General features: G+C 39.9%; 1 long non-coding RNA gene across 1 annotated transcript; it reads right to left on the bottom strand.

Moving 5' to 3' along the window:
• Nucleotides 1-757: 757 nt before the first annotated feature.
• On the bottom strand, nucleotides 758-1,467 carry LOC138929347 (uncharacterized). Its single transcript, XR_011445729.1, has 3 exons — nucleotides 1,126-1,467; nucleotides 919-1,074; nucleotides 758-862 (listed from the first exon to the last, which is right to left on the bottom strand). It is a non-coding gene; the product is annotated as an uncharacterized lncRNA (long non-coding RNA).
• Nucleotides 1,468-4,593: the final 3,126 nt, after the last annotated feature.

Raw genomic sequence — 4,593 nt, 5'->3', positions numbered from 1 at the left:
ATATCAACACTTTACAAGTTCAAGTTATTACTAAAAATGAGACCGTATATTTTAATCATGAACGATCAATTGGTCGTTTATTCGGATTTAATAAACGAAAATTAAGACCACATGAGAAAGAAGTTTACATCTCGGATAATCCCGTCAATATTTTAAAAATAAATTCTGTTAGATTGGAATGCAACATTATAAGCGGGTCATATGTAGGGAATAAACCAAATCATGTGCTTCATGAATTTGGAATCAATGTCCCCCCTGGATATAAAATGAACATAACACCACGAAATTTGATTTATTTGCCTGTGAACACCAGAGAAATAAGCACACTAGAAATACGGATAACTGATCAGGACGGAGATTTAGTTAATTTGCGTGGGGAAACTGTATCAATCCGTCTCCACTTACGACCGACAGAATGATTATTTACAATAAAAGGGGTACTCATCGATCCTTTGATAACATTATCAAATCTAAAGCTGAAGTGAAAGCACCATCATCTTCACATCAACGCCCGGCCCTCACATTAAAAAATAAATTGATTTTGAAATCGTTGGGATTTAATATTAAATAAAGTTTATCAACTAATATTCAAATGAATGAGATCTTTTATGTCCAGGAAAAGCCTGCTAACGATGAATCTATTATTAAAAAAGAGTTTCATTCATATTATCCATATCAGCAGAACTTCAAAGCAAATGATGAAGTACGGATCAGTTTGCAAAACCAAGATTTGTATGTCCTTCCATGTGAAAGTTGTCTCCATTTTGAAGGAACGCTTAGCAAAATTATTGACTCAAATACAGGAAAGACTAGTACAAATGGCGTTAGCGGTTTGCTCAAAAATAATTGCATGGCCTATTTTCTGGATGAAATAAGATATGAGTTGAATGGGTGTGAATTGGATAGGACGCGTTTTACTGGAATAACAACGACTATTAAGAACTTTCTCTCAGTCGGCCAACAGGAAGGAGCGGCTTATCGCAATGCGGGGTGGAGTGGCGGGGACAATATCCCTTCTGGAGGACATTTCAGTTTTTCTGTACCTTTAAAAATGTTGATGGGGTTCGCTGAAGACTATAAGAAAGTCGTCTTAAACTGTAAACATGAGCTTGTTCTGTTACTTACGAAAAACCCTGATGATATGTTTGTGAAAAATGTTGATGGAAAAATCCATAACATTGCTATAAATAGTATAAGTTGGAAGATCCCCCACATCGTTCCAAGTGACAGTGCTAAAATTAAAATGTTTAATGTAGTAAAGAGTGGAGCTAGCCTCCCACTCGCATTCCGGAGTTGGGATTGTTATATAAATCCGACATTGGTTCAGGGAACACATCATATATGGAATGTCAAGATGTCTGCAAACAGAGAACGTCCACGTTTTGCTGTTATTGCATTTACATTGAATGGAGAACTAATTACAAACAATTTGAGAAATGCAAAGGTATATCTTAATTCTGAAGTATATCCCTATGAGGATTTGAATGTTAAATATAATGAGAATCGGTTTGCTGTCTTGTATGACATGTATACAAAATTTCAAGAGAGCTATTACAATCGAGAACCCCGAGCTCTTTTATCTCCGATGGAATTCATGTCGAAGGCTCCTATTGTGGTTGTTGATCTCTCATACCAGAACGAGAGTGTCAAATCAGGAGCGACTGATATAAAAATTTCCACTGAGCTAACTGTTGCGAGTGAGATAAATACAAAGGCATATTGCCTTCTCATCCATGATCGACTAGTTGAATACTCGCCACTAACTGGATTGGTTCAGCGTATCGTCTAACAATTTGGAAAGGATTACTTCATTTAAATTTTTGAATTCATTGCAAGTAGACGTACACGGATCCATCAGAATGCTAACACTAAAAAACAAAGACATCATCTCAAGCAGTAATAGCATTCAACAACTTGTAATAAAAATAAATAATTTCATGAAAATGTTTAAACATCAAATTTTCCCCGAACATGAGCAATATCTGGAGGAGTCGCTCAAATATTTTTATAAAAGGATGGCTGATACACCGCTGGTTTCTAATATTCATGGGCACCATTTCACATCTTGTTGTTGGGCACATGATAATGTCGAGGATGGAGTTGATACATGTGCTTGCCATTTCTTTACTGTACGCTCACAAAAATCATTCAAAATTATGAAAATGTATGTTAATTTGGAACATCGCTTTTGATTATTATACTTGAAAAATAAAATTATATTTACAAAAAAAATAAATAAATTGATAGCATTTTTTTAATGGTGGAAATGGGATATGGGATATTTCTTTTGCAGCCTTTACTTTTCAGATTGACTGTGGATTTGAGTTTGGGTGGATGGGGTGTTTCACATTGCACCGAGTGTTGAGAAACCGTTACAAGTGCATCCTTCACCATCCCTACTTTGGTGAGCTAATTGAGCAGGTTGTTGCACGCACTTGATCTAGTGTAGGTGGGATGAGGGTGGGAAAATTTGACTGCTCTGATCCTCTTTCCAGCGGCGCTACAGTGGGAAAACAAGTGACCTTTTTCAAGTGAGGTATCTCACAGGGAAAATCACAGTCCTGAGTCGTGGGTGGGAACATGTTTCGACTCTGGCGCCCTTGTTCACTTACACCCCGTCCCTTTATCAAGTGAGGATGTTGCCTGAACGTTCACGTCTGGCGCCCTTGTTCACTTACACCCTGTCCCTTTTTCAAACGAGGATCGTGGGTGAACGTACACGTGTGGGTCAGGATCACTCCTGTCGGTGCAGGATCTCCCCGGTGCGCCCTTTTTCAATTGCCTCACCCTCTAAGTGAGGGGTCGTCGGTGCACGTGCATCGATCCGGGGTCGCTACCGGGATCGCTCCGTTGCATTCGCACTCGTATCCATATCCCCGTGGGAATCCCTTGAACACTTGATCTCAAGTATCCTTTTACATGCACTGACCCTAATTTATTCCATCTTTATTACCCCCTCTTATGACAGGTTCATATCTCCCCCTAACTAAGTGCATTTTTATTATCTAAACCACTCTAATTTTGACAGCTAATCCATTAATTGCATTTTTATTACCCTTTTTACCGACATCAAAGGTCCCGAAACCCGGGTTATTCAACTACTTTTGTCATTTTCTTTTAGCTTCATTCCGTGAACTTTTCCACACAACGCCATTCTCTTTAAGTCTTTTTCGTTTAGATGGCCCATCCGACGATGCCATGTTTCTATTTCGCTTTGCTCTTCGTTCACTTTGTTTGCTTCATTCTTTTCGGTATTCAAATAATACAAATTTCCGTACTTCTTTGCTCGAAGCCAAACTTCATTATTATTTTTCATAATTATCGCTTCTTCCTTACGAAAACGCACTTCGTAACCTTTTTCCGTTATTTTTGAAACAGAAAGCAAATTCTGACGAAGATCCGACACAAATAGCACTTCTTTAAGGGTGATCTTCTCATTCCCCTTTCCTTTAATGTCTATCTTCACGTCACCAACACCATTAACCTTCGTTGTGTTGCTGTCGGCCAAATGCAATGTTTTTTCAATGCTTTTTATTTCACCGAACAGATTCTTATTGGAACTCATATGTGCCGAGCAACCGCTGTCCAGACACCACATGTCATTACGCCCTTCGGCTATGAATGCGTGTTCATTCACGTTCATCGTCATCTCCTTTTTGTACCGATTTCCGTTGGTTTCGCGTTCCTCGTTTTTCGCACTATAGCTGCTCTCTTTCGGCTTCACTCGACAATTTCGCGCTATATGTCCTACCTTGTTGCACACGAAGCATTTTCTGCTCTCCTTTTGAGGCTTGCCTTCTTTAGCTGTTTTCTTTTTGTTCGCGTACAAAGCACTTTGTTCTTCGCGGTCACTTTTCGATTTTCTTGCCTCCGATTCCTCTAATATTTTAACACGGAGCACGTCTGGACTTGGCAAGTCGTCACGTGTCTCGATCGCACACCTAAATGTCTCGTATGAGTCGGGCAAGCTGTATAGCAAGAGAATCGCGAGCAAATCGTCTCCAATTGTCACTCCGATCTCTTTTAATTTCTTCACCGCATCGAAGAAACCGTTGATGTGAAGGCGGGCGTCGTCCCCCTCACTTATTCGCGACAATGCTACACGCTTTAACAAGCTGGCCTTTCGCACTGGCCCTTTTGATTGAAATGTGGTTTGCAATTTCAACCAATAATCTCTGGATGTGGTGCAATCCTCGATCAAACCTAACTCGGATGTACTTATCGCCAAAAGTATATCTGCTCGAGCTTTCTCGTCTTTAATGGTCCATTCTGCGAGATCACTTTCATTAGTGGGACACTTTTTCGTACCGTTCACGTATGGCCATAAATCATTCTTCACAAGTATAGCACACATTTGCAACTTCCATGTATCGTAGTTCTCCGCGTTTAGCGGTTCGATGCGCATGTATGTACCCGCCATTTTTCACAGCGTCTCTCGTGTCTCTCCTTTCGCACTTATTTAATTTTCTGTCTTCGATACTACGCGTCCTGGGCCCATAACCTGTTGGGATTTTCCCCCCAACGCAGGTGCATGAGTATCCGGATTAAATAAGTAGACTTTAGCCGTTTCGGATTAATACATATACATAAGTT

This window comes from Drosophila kikkawai, unplaced genomic scaffold (assembly GCF_030179895.1).
Source record: "Drosophila kikkawai strain 14028-0561.14 unplaced genomic scaffold, DkikHiC1v2 scaffold_154, whole genome shotgun sequence".
Taxonomy (NCBI): domain Eukaryota; kingdom Metazoa; phylum Arthropoda; class Insecta; order Diptera; family Drosophilidae; genus Drosophila; species Drosophila kikkawai.
This window is presented reverse-complemented; position numbering and strand designations above follow the sequence as displayed.